General features: G+C 40.4%; 1 protein-coding gene across 4 annotated transcripts in view; it reads right to left on the bottom strand.

Moving 5' to 3' along the window:
- ZNF609 (zinc finger protein 609) overlaps positions 1-14663 on the bottom strand; it is a 241570-nt gene that overhangs the window by 40788 nt on the left and 186119 nt on the right. The gene's annotated exons all lie outside the window — the stretch shown is intronic.

Here is a 14663-nt window from a genome sequence, read left to right as displayed (position 1 = left end):
ATTACAGGCGTGGGCTACACTTTTTTTTTTTTTTTTTTTGAGATGGGTTCTCACCACGTTGCCTAGGCTGGACTTGAACTTTTGGACTCAAGTGATCCTCCTGCCTCAGTTTACCAAGTAGTTGGGACTTACTGGCACATGCCACGATATACCTGGCTCTTTACCTAATTTCTTATGTGATGTGTCAAAGTGTATCCCTATGCCTGCTATATTATTCTATTCCTAGATAAATGTTCTGATTTTTAAAATATTAAAATATTTAAAAAATATTAAAAATTATACTTCGAAATTATAACTGTAGTTGCTTCAAGGTAGAGGAACTAGATGGGCTAGGGACAGGGAAAGAAGACTTACTTTTTACTGCCTATCCTTTTCATCTTTTTTTTTTTTTTTTTTTTTTTTGAGACAGAGTCTCGCTGTGTCTCCCAGGCTGGAGTGCAGTGGCATGATCTCGGCTCACTGCAAGCTCCGCCTCCCGGGTTCACGCCATTCTCCCGCCTCAGCCTCCCAAGTAGCTGAGACTACAGGCGCCTGCCACCACGCCCGGCTAGTTTTTTGTATTTTTAGTAGAGACGGGGTTTCACCATGTTAGCCAGGATAGTCTCGATCTCCTGACCTCGTGATCCACCCGCCTCGGCCTCCCAAAGTGCTGGGATTACAGGCTTGAGCCACCACGCCCGGCCCCTTTTCATCTCTTTTGAATGTTGTGTCACTTCATGTATTCATGTACAAAATAAAAAGCAACCCCTCTCCCACAAAAATGATGCTTTATTAGAAGATATAACATCTATCTATACATTTGTCTTTTCTTTACCTAAATACTTAGCAAGTACTCAGTAAGTACTGAACAGAATAAATAACCCTAATACTGGTTTAACCCAGGCAGGGTTTGGAGAGGTACCAGATCTCATCTCTGGCTGATGAGCTGACAGAAGAATAGGAACTCCTCAGCTGCTTACTTACCTTTCCTTCCAAAGATAAGAATCTCAGTTACTTTCTGATTCTCAACCCAGTGTGGTTCCCCAAATTTCCAGCAGTATGGGTGTGTGCATGTGTGTGTGTGAGAGAGTGAGTGTGAGACAGAGTTCTGATTGAAATCAGATATATGATTTGTGTGTGTTGGGGGGTGGAGAAGGAGCATTAGTAAGCCTAACTGACAACATCCTATACAGTGATAATGAGTTTATGGCATTAAAATACAATGTAAAGATTTTGAATTTTTTAAAAACCACCAATATGACTAAATTGAGTCCTATCTTTCTGAAGCTTCATTTAATTTAAAACAATTCTATTTTTTTTTTTCCTCAAAATTCATTTAGGGTATAACAGTCACTATAAAGACCAAACTCACTATAGATATTTGACTTCATTGGGCTTACATTTAAAAGTAATTGTCAGAATTTGCCCAACCAAAGCTGTAGTCATTTCAAATTCTTTCTCTTATTTATGTCTTGCTGCCAGACAAAATTTGCTGTATACTTTGCAGTAAGTATCCATCTTCCTCCTCCACCTATGAAATGAACAATTAGAAGCATCCTAGACCTTAACTGTTACTACACACTGAATCTGGCCACTCAAGTAAGATTCAGACTCCAACATAATCCCACTAAAATTGTGGAAGAGGTTTCTCAAGTCCTAATGATACAAAAAGGATGCTTAGTCCCAGATACAACAGGTTAGATATTTGGTTGCTTTCCCTGATTTTTTTTTTTTTTTTTTTTTTTTTGGTATGTGGTGGTGGTCAGACAGTATTTCCAATAATGCATACAACTTACTGTGCTTTAGCATCTTCTATATATTATCTCGTATTTAATTCTCTCAGCAACCTCTAAAGTATAATTATTCCCATTTTACAGATGAGGAACTGGAAACTCAGAGCAATCTGTTCCAATGTTATATAGCTAAATAAGATGCAAAAGCTAGAATCTAAATCCCAATCAATATGACTCTAAACTAAAGCCTGTATGGTTTGCTTTGTTTGAGGTTAAGTCTCATTCTGTTGCTCAGGCTGGACTGCAGTGATCATAGCTCACTGCAACCTCAAACTTCTGGCCTCAAGCAGTCCTCCCACCTCAGCCTCCCAAATAGCTGGGACTACAGGTATATGACACCATGCCTGGCTAATTTTTATGTTTTAGTTTTCAGTAGGGACAAGGTTTTGCTATGTTGCCCAGTCTGGTCTTAAACTTATGGGCTCAAGCGATCCTCCTGTCTGGCCTCCCAAAGTGTTGAGATTACAGGTGTAAGCCATACTGCATGGCCTTACATATATTTTTAACTATGTTGCCTCACAAGATAAGATTACACTTTCTTGGTTCTCAGGAGCTCGTATTTTCAGTGTAAAACACTAAATGGTCTATGCACTGCACTTGAGAATAAAATTGTGGACTAAAGCAAAAGACATCAACACCTGTAGGTTTATTTTGGGCTGAGAAGCAGATTATTGATTTTACGTTTGACCTGTCTCTACCAGAAAAGAAACAGATGCAGCAATAAAGCTACATACTGGTGGTAAAGTGAAAGACACATAGAACAGGCAGAAGAAGCAAAGAGAAAATGTCCAAGTAGGCAAAATGCAACAAGAGGATAAAAAGAGAAAAGGGAGTTGGGACAAACACCGAAAAGTCCAAAGCTGCAAGGTTATTATTATGAAACACATTATGTGTCTCCTTTGTATGTGATGTACTTTATTGATGATGTAAAAAATAAAGCTCAGCTCTTGAAGAAGTATTTAAGGAAAATTTAAGAAGTATCTTTTTTTAAACCATAAAAAAGATATAATGACTAAATCCATTATGATACATCCTTAACATGGAATACGACGTAGTTATTTAAAATATTACAGGAGGTCATTTAATTATATGGGAATATGTTACAGGAATATATTTCTCTAAACAAAGAAGATTATGAAATATATAAAGAAGGGTCTCAATTTGTTAAAAATATAAAAATATAAAATATAAGCAACAAAAATATATGTATAATCTAAAAATTCAAACAATGATTATCTCTGGGAAATTTATTCTTTTCCTCTTGGTGAATTTTGACTTTGCTTTGTCTCCTAAATTTTCAACAATAAAAATTGTTACTTTTTTCTTTTGAACCATCACAATATCTGAAACTTTTTCATCACGTGAAATAGAAACTCTGCAGCCATTAAGCAGTAATTTTCCATTCCCTATGCTCCCCACCGCCCTTAATATTCTTCTTCTATATAAATGTATCCATTCTAGATACCTAAGTGGAAAAATACATTATTTGTCCTTTCGTGACTGGCTTATTTCATTTAACATGTATTTTCAAGGTTCATCCACATTGTAGCATTTATCAGAACTTCATTCTTTTTTTTTTAGAGACAGGGTCTCACTTTGTCGTCCAGGCTGGATGGCAGTGGTGTGATCATAGCTCAAGCAATCCACCTGCCTCAGCCTCCTGAGTAGCTGGGAGTACTGCGTAAGCCTAACTGACAACATCCTATACAGTGATAATGAGTTTATCACTGCATGTGTCACCATACCCTGTTGATTTTTTTTTTTTTTTGACAGAGTCTCCCTCTGTCATCCAGGCTGGAGCGCCATGGCACAATCTCGACTCACTGCAACCTCCGCCTCCCAGGTTCAAGCGATTCTCCTGCCTCAGCCTCCCGAGTAGCTGGGACTACAGGCGTGTGCCACCATGCCCAGCTAATTTTTTGCATTTTTAATAGAGATGAGGTTTCACCATGTTGGCCAGGCTGGTCTTGAATTCCTGACCTCAAGTGATCCGCCTGTCTCGGCCTCCCAAAGTGCTAGGATTACAGGCATGAGCCACTGTGCCCAGTTTTTTGTTTTTTTTTTTTGTTTTGTTTTTTTGAGATGGAGTCTCGTTTCCATTGTGCAGACGTTTCCATTGTGCAGTGGCACGATCTTGGCTCACTACAACCTCCACCTCTCAGGTTCAAGCGATTCTTCTTCCTCAGCCTCCCATGTAGCTGGGGTTACAGGCATGCACCACCACGCCTGGCTAATTTTTTTTGTATTTTTAGTAAAGATGGGGTTTCGCCATTTGGCCAGGCTGCTCTCAAACTCCTGACCTCAGCTGATCCATCCGCGTCAGCCTCCTGAAGTGCTATGATTACAGGCATAAGCCACCATGCCTGGCCCAATTTTTCTATTTTTTTTCTAGAGATGCAGTCTCGCTATGTTGCCCAGGCTGGTCTTGAATTCCTGGGCTCAAGTGATCCTCCCATCTCAGCTGCCCAAAGTGCTGGGATTAGAGGCATGAATCACTATGCCAGCTTTCATTATTTTTTTTATTGCTGAATAATATTCAATTGTATGGCTATACCACATTTTGTTTATCCATTCATCTGTTGATGGACACTTGGGTTATTTCCACCTCCTGAATATTGTGAATAATATTGTCATATATTCACATACAAGTTTTCGTGTGAACATCTGTTTTCCATTTTTTAAAGTATATACCTACGAGTAAAATTGCTGGATCATAGGTTAATTCTGTTTAGCTTTTTTGAGGATCCACCAAACTGTTTGACACAATGGCTTGTACCCATTTTATGTTCCAACCAACAATTCACAAAGGTTCCAATTTCTCCAAATCCTCTTGAACACTTTTTATTTTCCATATTTTTGATAACAGCCATCCTAGTAGGTGTGAAGTGGTAACTCATCATGGTTTTTGTGTTTATTTCCCTTATAATTAATGATTCTGAGCATCTTTTCATGACCTATTGGTCATTTAGATATCTCCTTTGGCAAAATGTCTATTCGAGTCTTATGCCCATTTTTGAATTAGGTTGTTTGGGTTTTTATGTCGATCTGTAGGAGTTCTTTATTCTAGGTATTAATCACTTATCAGATATATGATTGCAAATATTTTATCCCATTCCATCTTTATTCTCTTGGTAGTATATTTTGATAAACAAGTTATTAATTTTGATGAAACACAATTTATCTAATTTTTCTTTGTTGCCTTATGCTTTTGGTGTCATAGCTAAAAAATCAGGCATTACTTTTTAAATCATAAAATAATTTCAAAAATTAAAAAAAAAATCAGAGTAAAAAATAACAGTTGCTAGTTGTGGGGCAGAAGATGTAGGAGGCTGAGCACAATGGCTCACGCCTGTAATCCCAGCACTTTGGGAGGCTGTGGCAGGCAGATCACTTGAGCCCAGGAGTTCAGCACCAGCCTAAGTAACACGGTAAGACCCCATCTCTACAAAAAATAGAAAAGTTAGCCGAGCATGGTGGCACACGCCTGTAGTCTCAGCTACTTAGAGGGCTGAGATAGGGGATATGTTGAGCTCAGGAGATGGAGGCTGCCATGAGCCAAGACTGCACCACTGCACTCCAGCCTGGGTAACAGAGCAAGACCCTGACCAAAAAAAAAAAAAAAAAAAAAAGAAGGAAGGAAGGGAGGGAGGGAGGGAGGGAGGGAGGGAGGAAGGAAGGAAGGAAGGAAGGAAGGAAAGAAAGAAAGAAAGAAAGAAAGAAAGAAAGAAAGAAAGAAAGAAAGAAAGAAAGAAAGAAAGAAGGAAAGAAAGATAAAATTTAGGAGAAGATATAGCTCATTATCTCTGAAATTATGCTTTGAATTCAAAGCACAGTAAGGGTAGCTAACATAGTGTTTTAAGCATCCGTATTCCTCCTCTTATTATAATGTGATTTAGTAGATGATTGCCTGGTCCAAAGACATGTGTAATAAAAACAAAGCTACCCATTGGATCAAGAGCTCATCCATCAATTTTGCCCACCATCTGTGGATGGCATTGCAGGTCATTTGCATAGCATCCACTTTGGACTTACATACAAGACTCAGCAACAGTCCTTTGGTACCAAACCATTTTATGCGTTTTCTGCAATTTACAGTTGAACCCTCAGACTCACATATCAAGGCAGAAGCTCTGGTAAAGGCATACCTAGGTATGTAGACACCGGATTCATCATCTGTTATATTTTAAAGACCCCTGATTCTTTTTATTATTTTTCTTTTTGTTTTTTATTGACACAGGGTCTCGCTCTGTCACCTAGACTGGAGTGCAGTGATGCGATTATAGCTCACTGTAACCTCATACTCCTTGGCTCAAGTGATCCTCCCTCCTCCTCAGCTTCCTGAGTAGCAAGCACTAGAGGCGCACACCACCATGCTCAGATACTTTTTTTTTTTTTTTTTTTTTTTTTTTTTTTGGAGACGGAGTCTCGCTTTGTCTCCCAGGCTGGAGTGCAGTGGCCGGATCTCAGCTCACTGCAAGCTCCGCCTCCCGGGTTTACGCCATTCTCCTGCCTCAGCCTCCCGAGTAGCTGGGACTACAGGCGCCCACCACCTCGCCCGGCTAGTTTTTTGTATTTTTTAGTAGAGACGGGGTTTCACCATATTAGCCAGGATGGTCTCGATCTCCTGACCTCGTGATCCGCCCGTCTCGGCCTCCCAAAGTGCTGGGATTACAGGCTTGAGCCACCGCGCCCGGCCGCTCAGATACTTTTAAAAAACTTTTTTGTAGAGATGAGGTCTTGCTATATGTTGCCCAGGCTGGTCTTGAATTTGGCTTAAAGCAGTCTTCCCACCTAGGCCTCCCAAAGTGCTGGGATTATAGGTGTGAGCCACTGGCCCTGTCCTTCTTTTTCTTTATTCTTTTCCTCTTTTTAAAAAAATTTGTCTTGGACAAGATGTTGTTGTTTAAAATGAATAAATAATACAAATAAAAAGCTTGTCCCCACATATATTTTGAGACAGGGTCTTGCTCTGTTGCCCAGGTTAGAATATACTGGCAAGATCATGGCTCACTGTAGCCATGACCTCCTGGGCTCAGGTGATCCTCCCATCTCAGTTTCCTGAGTAGCTGGGATTACAGGTACATACTACTATGTTCAGCTAATTAAAAAAAAATTTTTTTTGATAGAGAAAGCGTCTTGCTATGTTGCCCAGTTTGGACTAAAACTCCCGGGTTCAAGTGATCCTCTTGCCTCAGCCTTCCAAAGTTCAGGGATTATAGGCATGAGCCACCACACCTGATCTACTTTGTTACCTTGTTCCCTCCCTTGAAAATTGTATTTCCTTAGCTTGGTCAGAAAAGCAGTACGTGTTAAGCCTAATGTCCAGTGCTAGTAGGAATAGTTAACAATAAACATTAATAATTGTTGCTGACACACTGGTGCCAAATTATTGTTCAATTTGGTCCTATTCTCTAGAAGTTGAATATGCCTTCAGTTATGGTCTTCTCTTTGCTTTCCTAGTAAAGTCCTCTTTACTCTCTCTAGACCTCTTATAACAGCCAAAGGTCCTTTTAATCACCACTAAATGATCAAAAATCTGTTAATGGTGTCTATGTAATTTCTATTTTTATTTCTAAAGGAGAATGACAGACATATTTGTTTACTGATGTTCGGCGTAAGGGCAAGGAGGAGGATGCAGCTACAACAAACACCTCAACTCCCAGTCAATACTAGTAGTTTTCTAAAGTTTTCCCACTCCAGTTTTCTAGTTCTCTTAGAGGTTGAGGTGGAGAAACAGATCATATGAAAGTAAACAAGTTACAGTTTCTGGAAACCCATAAACATAGCTGCATCTTGCCTGCAGCAAGGAATGTTGCAGGAAATTGGTAGGACTGAGAGCTGAGGGAGAGTTGCAAGAGGATGCCCGTGAGGAAGGCTGGTATGGAACTCTATATGCTACTACCTCTGCAGAAGCCTCAGCTGGGAGAATGTAGAAATTGTTTCCTTCCCACAGCTGATCTCTGGTATGTTACTCTCTAATAATTAACTTTGACATGTGATTAGAGATTATGTGCATTTATGAGCACTATTTCCTCCAGGACGAAAGTTCAAACCAGAGATGTAGGGAAAGGGTAAATATATTCAGAAACTTCCAAGAGTGAGTTGCCTCCAGAAATGAAGAAACTAGAAAAAATTAGAACCATCTGTGGTTACATACTAGCTAAGATTTTCTTCTTAGATTGGTGAACAGTTGTTATCTGAAAACCACTTAAAAAAATTTAGATTTACAGAAAATGAAAACCATTCTAATAATAATTATTTTTTGAGACAGGGTCTTGTTCTGTCACCCAGGCTAGAGTGCAGTGGCACAATCAGAGCTCACTGCAGCCTCGATCTCCTGTACTCTAGAGATCCTCCTGCTTCAGCCTCCTAAGTAGCTGGGACTGTGGGACTGTGCCACTTGCCTGGCTAATTTTTTTGATTTTTGGTAGAGAAGAGGTCTCATAATGTTGCACAGGCTGGTCTTGACCTCCTGGGCTCAAGTAATCCTCCCACCTTGGCCTCCCAAGGTGCTAGGATGACAAATGTGAGTCACTGTGTCTGGCCAAACTTTTTTTTTTTTTTAATTGTCATACTGGCTGGGCGTGATGGCTCACGCCTGTAATCCCAGCACTTTGGGAGACTGAGGCAGGAAGATCACTTGAGGCCAGGAGTTCGAAACCAGTCTGGTCAACATAGCGAGACCCAGTCTCTACAAAAGAAAAAAAAAGTTAGCCAGACATGGTGGTACACGCCTGTGGTTCCAGCTACTTGAGAAGTTGAGGTGAGAGGGTTGCTTGAGCCCAGGAGTTGGAGGCTGCAGTGAGCCATGATTGCACCACTGCACTCCAACCTGGGTGACAGAACGAGACTCTGTTTCAAAAAAATAAAACCAAAAACCAAAAACCTGTATTTTAGCTCCAAATTTGTTGCTGCAATGCAAATTATTAGAGAGAATGCTTTTGTCATGCTATAAATACTTATGCCCTACCAAATCTCATGTAGGCAGAACCTCCAATCAGATTAACAGCAACATCTCCAGGTTTTTATCCTACTTATCCTGGCAAACCATTCATCCTCAATTCATGGATCTGATTGTAAGGAAGGGTCAAATTATGTACGAGTCTTCCAAAACCAGAAACCTAAAGGCAGAAATGTGGTTACTGTTCCTTTAGAGAGGATACTTCCAAAGAGAATCTATACGCTATCCAGGAGTTATTTTATTAATATTCTAAGTATAAATCTCTCAGGTGATCCAACAAGCAATTTGGGATAGTTTGTAAAAATGTTCAAAGCCTCTGGAGACCCTTAAAAAAACACTGACACCTAGCTGCCACCCACAGTTATTCTGATCCAATCTAATTGGGTGAGATCTGGGGATTGGGATTTTAAAAATTCCCACTCCCACACTCTAATGTGCAGCAAAATATGGAAACTCCTGCTAAAGAAAATGGTGTCTTCAAATTTGTCCACCTTCAAGTCTGGGATGGAGAGAAAACAAAAACCCTAAACCCTTAATTCTGAGATCTTCTGGGATTCGAGGAGCCAAAGAAAGCACAAGTGCAGGCCGGGCGTAGTGGCTCACGCCTGTAATCCCAGCACTTTGGGAGGCCGAGGCGGGTGGATCACCTGAGGTCAGGAGTTCGAGACCAGCCTCAACATGGAGAAACCCCATCTCTACTAAAAATACACTACTAGCCAGGCGTGGTGATGCATGCCTGTAATCCCAGCTACTCGGGAGGCTGAGGCAGGAGAATTGCTTGAACCAGCCAGGGCAACAGAGTGAGACCAGCCAGGGCAGCACAGTGAGATTCTAGCTCTACAAAAAGTAAAATAAATAAATAGATTAAAAAAAGAGAGAGGAGGCCAGGCGCGGTGACTCATGAGGTCAGGAGATCAACACCATCCTGGCCAACATGGTGAAACCCTGTTTCTATTTTAAAAAAATACAAAAATTTGCTAGGTGTGGTAGTGGGCACCTGTAGTCCCAGCTACTCAGGAGGCTGAGACAAAAGAATCGCTTGAACTCAGGAGGCGGAGGTTACAGTGAGCAAAGATCGCGCCACTGCACTCCAGCCTGGGCGACAGAGCAAGACTCAAAAAAAAAAAAAAAAAAAAAAAAGAGGAACTCAACCCAGTAACAGTTGGGGTCAGAGGGTGGATGATCTGCTCAGATCGACTTTGGGAAGCAATGTCTCTCATTATAATGCACATTTCTAGAAAATCTCTCTCCAACTTGTGACAATAATTATTCTGAAATTTGCATTTGCCCCTTTTATGAGTTGAACTGTGTCCTGTCCCACTCTTCCCCTGCCAGAAAAAGGTATATTGAAGTTCTAACCCCTAGTACCTCAGCAATGACTTTATTTGGAAATAGGGTCTTTACAGAGGCAATCAAGATATCAAGATAAGGTCATCAGGGTCTGCCCTAATCCAGTGACTGGTGTCCTTATAAAATGGAGCAATTTAGCCGGGCGCGGTGGCTCAAGCCTGTAATCCCAGCACTTTGGGAGACGGAGACAGGTGGATCACGAGGTCGGGAGTTCGAGACCATCCTGGCTAACACGGTGAAACCCCGTCTCTACTAAAAAAATACAAAAAGCTAGCCGGGCGAGGTGGCTGGTGCCTGTAGTCCCAGCTACTCGGGAGGCTGAGGCAGGAGAAAGGCGTAAACCCGGGAGGCGGAGCTTGCAGTGAGCTGAGATCTGGCCACCGCACTCCAGCCCGGGCGACAGGCGAGACTCCGTCTCAAAAAAAAAAAAAAAAAAAAAAAATAAAAAATAAAAAATAAATAAATAAATAAAATAAAATAAAATAAAATAAAATGGAGCAATTTGGACACAGATATGCACAGAGGGAAGACAGCCATGTGACTGGAATGATGCAGCTACAAGGCCAAGGAACACCACGGATTGCCAGCAAAGAGCAGAAGAAAAGAAAGATTCTTCCCTAGAGCTTCAGGAGACAGATGGTCCTGCCAACACCTTGATCTCAGAGGCCCAGCCTCAGGAACTGTGAAATAATAACTTTCTGTTGTTTTAAGGTACTCAGTTTTTGGTACATTGTTACAGCAGCCTAGGAAACTAATACAGCCCCAAAGGCCGATGTGGTGGTGATTAAATCAGTCAGATTTTACCTTAACTAGCCTTACTGAATTGCTGCTAGACTGCAGTCTAAGTGGTTCTCAGATAGGGTTGGTGGAGAACAGTGGTGATGGCAGCAAACCATAATTTCTTGGGGAGCATCTTTTACAATAAGCATGTCCAAGCTCCATCTTGTTTATTTTATTTTTTAAATAAAGACAGGTCTCACTATGTTGGCCAGGCTGGTTTCAAACTCCTGGGCTCAAATGATCCTTCCGCCTTGGCCTCCTAAAGTGCTAAGATTACAGGTGTGAGCCACTGCACCTGGTTCTAAGCTCCATCTTGAACCTGCTGATTCAGAATAGGAGCAGGAGACAGTTAATATTTTATTTTATGTTTTTTATTTTATTTTATTTTGAGACAGGGCCTCACTGTCGCCTAGGCTGGAATGCAGTGGTGTAATCACAGCTCACTGCAGCCTCAGCCTTCCTGGACTCAGGTGATCCTCCCACCTTGGCCTTCCAAGTAGCTGAGATAACAGGCACTCGCAACCAAGCCTGGCTAATTTTCTAATTTTTGTAGAGATAGAGTTTCGCCATGTTGCTCAGGCTGGTCTTGAACTCCCGGGCTCAAGCACTCTGTACACTTCAGCCTCCCAAATTGCTAGGATTACAGGTGTGAGCCACGGTGTCTGGCCAGTTAACACACATTGTAAACAAGATCCCCAAATGGTATCAGTGACTTGCTCTGATCCCCCCTCCCCTCAATTCTCCCTCAGTAACTGCTGGCTTTACTAGCTTAAGTAAAAGGATAAAACTTTGGGTCTTCTCCAAATTCATCTGTAGATCCTAATCAAAATTTCAGCACTTTTTTTTTCTATAAAAATTCACAAAGATGATCCTAAAATTTACATGGAGTTGCAAAAGGCCAAGTAAAGCCAAGGCAATCTTGAAGAAGTACAACAAAACTGGAAGATTTATACTACTAGGTAACAAGATTTACAAAGCTGTAGTTATCAAGATAATGTAGTATTGACACAAGAACAGGTAAATGTATAAATGGAACAGAAAAGAACCCATAAATAAACCCACACATGGTTTATGACAAATGTGACACTGCTGTGCAACGGGGGAAAGGATGGTCTTTTTAGTAAGGTGCTGGGTCAATTAGATATCCATATAAAAAAATAAGAATCTTGACTCCCAACTTACACCCTAAACAAAAATAAATTCCAGATAAGACTGTGGATGTAAATGTGTGTGTATATATATATATATACACACACAAGGTTCTCAGAAAAAACATAGAAGAATATATTATCTTGGGATGGGCAAAACTTTGTTAAACAGGGCACAGAAAGCACTAACAATAAAAGGAAAAAAGAAAAATTTTAAAAAGATAAAATAGACTACATAAAAATGAAGACAAAGATACCATTAACAGAAAAGTCAAGACACAGAATATATTTATATCACGTAAATCTCACAAAGGACTCATAACCAGAATATTCCTATAAATCAATAAGAAAAAGACATACAACCCAATCCAAAAATGGGCAAAAGACTTGAACAGACACTTTGTAAAAGAGATTTCCAAATGGCCAATGAACACATGAAAAGATGCTCAATTTCATTACTCACCAGGGAAATGCAAATTAATACCACAATGAGATACCACTACACACCACCAGAATGGCTAAAATGAAAAAGACAAATAAGGTCAAGTGTTGGCTAGAACGTAGAGCAATCAGGATTCTAATACATTGGAAGCAGGAATGTAAATTCGTTTAGACATTTCCGGAAACTTGTGATATCTATTCAAGTTGATCATACACATACCTTATGATTCAAGAATTCCATTTCTAAGTATAGATAGATAGGAATATGTATATATGTATATATAGTCCGAAAAAGACATGTACAAGAATTTTCACAGCAGCACTTTTTATAACAGCCTCAAACTGCAAATAACCCAAATGCCCATCAACAACTGAATAACTAGCAGTATACTCACATAATAGAATACTATAATGAAAATAAACAAAGTTCAACAACATGCAACAATATGGATGAATCTCACTGGCATAATGTTGAACAGCTCAACATAAAAAAGCTCATACTGTAATGATTCTATTTACATGAAGTTCAAAATGGGAAATACTAATCTATGATATTAATGGTGAGATTGGTTACCTGGGGTGAGGAGAAGGGCTAGCTATTAGAAGGGAGGCATGAAAGAGGTTTTGGGGTTCTGGCAATACTGTGTTTCCTCATCTAGGTGCTGGTACCACATGGTGTGTTCACTTTGAAAATGCAAACTTGCACACTTAGGATTTGGGTACATGTTTATATTACTTTCAGTAAGACCTATTAATATAAAACAAAAACAAAACCTTTGGGTTTGTGACTCCTGTAGACAAGTGACTGGGAAGATAACAAAGGATAACAGATTAGGCTATGCCAGGATTAGCTAAGATGCAGGCCAGTTCTATACTTTAGGCAACTTGCCCAATCTCTAGGGCAGCAGACTAGTCTAGTATCTAAGGCAACAGCACATGGCAGAAAAGGGGAGGGTTCCGCTTTCTTCATCTACTCTTTCTCCATACTTCATTCCAGGAGATTTTCTGCATAATTCTAAGGAATACACTGAAAGCTAAAAAGCAAAGGGGAGCTTCATAAATGAGAAGATGCACAGTATTTCAAGTATATTGAATGATCTAGAAAATTTTCAAAAAGGTGGGGATAATCAGAGTTAAATAAGGAGAATGCAGGTTGTTCACCAAATTAGTTCAGGGTTAAAAGTTTCATTTGATTATGAGTTCAATGGGGGTAGAAAATTATTTGACAGCAGTCTTTTGGGCTGCTTTTAGATACCCTAAGGAGAAAATAGAGTACAATCTGGGGGAGGGGTGACTGCTCAATTTCTCACCATAGCCTTTTTGTCATATAGCTTGTTGCTATGGAGAAGGCCGTGAAGGCAGCAACTAAAGGAAATAAAGGATCTGGCAGGAGTAAGCACAGGGATAGTAGATTAAACAAAAATTTCTTGAGCAATTAGCGAGTAGCAGGGCCTATAAATGACATACTTTTCTTGTTTTTCCTAACCCTTACCCCTCTGAAAGTACACGGGCTTGGTTTACCACTATAATTTAACTGAGACACAGAGAAGCCTGAATGGGCCTAACAAAGCATAAGCCTGGCAGACAAAACACAAGGCCATTTAGCAATGCTGCCTAATGCCAGGAGGAATCAGCTACCTACCCACCCTATCCTGGGGAAATTATCTCCAGCTGCCTAAATTATAAAGTTGGTGCCCTGTGATTTCTTTGTTCTGTAAAGCCTGAGGGAGATGGAATAATGAGGTATCAGAAGAGGTGGAGAACGGCCCCTTGTTTCATAGAGTAGTCAGAGAGAGAGAGAGAGAGAGAGAGAGAGAGAGAGAGAGAGTTAAAGAGAGAAATCGAGTTAGTTCTCACCGGTATCATTAAGAGGCAGCAGCAGCCTCAGTAGCAATAGCTTGGGAGCAAAGCTCTGCTTGAACTAGTCTGAAACTACTGCCGTGGGAGAAAAGGCTAGTTGCCAACTTTGTTAATAGCTTCTGTCTATCATTGTTACAGCAGCTTTATCAAATAGGGCAGGGCCAGGACCTGTTTTTAGCAGTGTAAGCACTAAGACCAGAGGGCTCAACATCTTCCAGCAGATCTCATCACAACCAATGACTAACAAAGACAATTCCCTCTTCTGTTCCACATAAATGATTACAGAATTGTAAATACCAGAGCTAGAAGGACCACAGAGATCATGTAGTCCAACCTCCTCATTTTACAAAT

Source organism: Macaca thibetana, chromosome 7, assembly GCF_024542745.1.
Source record: "Macaca thibetana thibetana isolate TM-01 chromosome 7, ASM2454274v1, whole genome shotgun sequence".
Taxonomy (NCBI): Eukaryota; Metazoa; Chordata; class Mammalia; order Primates; family Cercopithecidae; genus Macaca; species Macaca thibetana.
The sequence above is the reverse complement of the archived record's forward strand: the minus strand, read 5'-3'. Positions and strand labels throughout refer to the sequence as shown.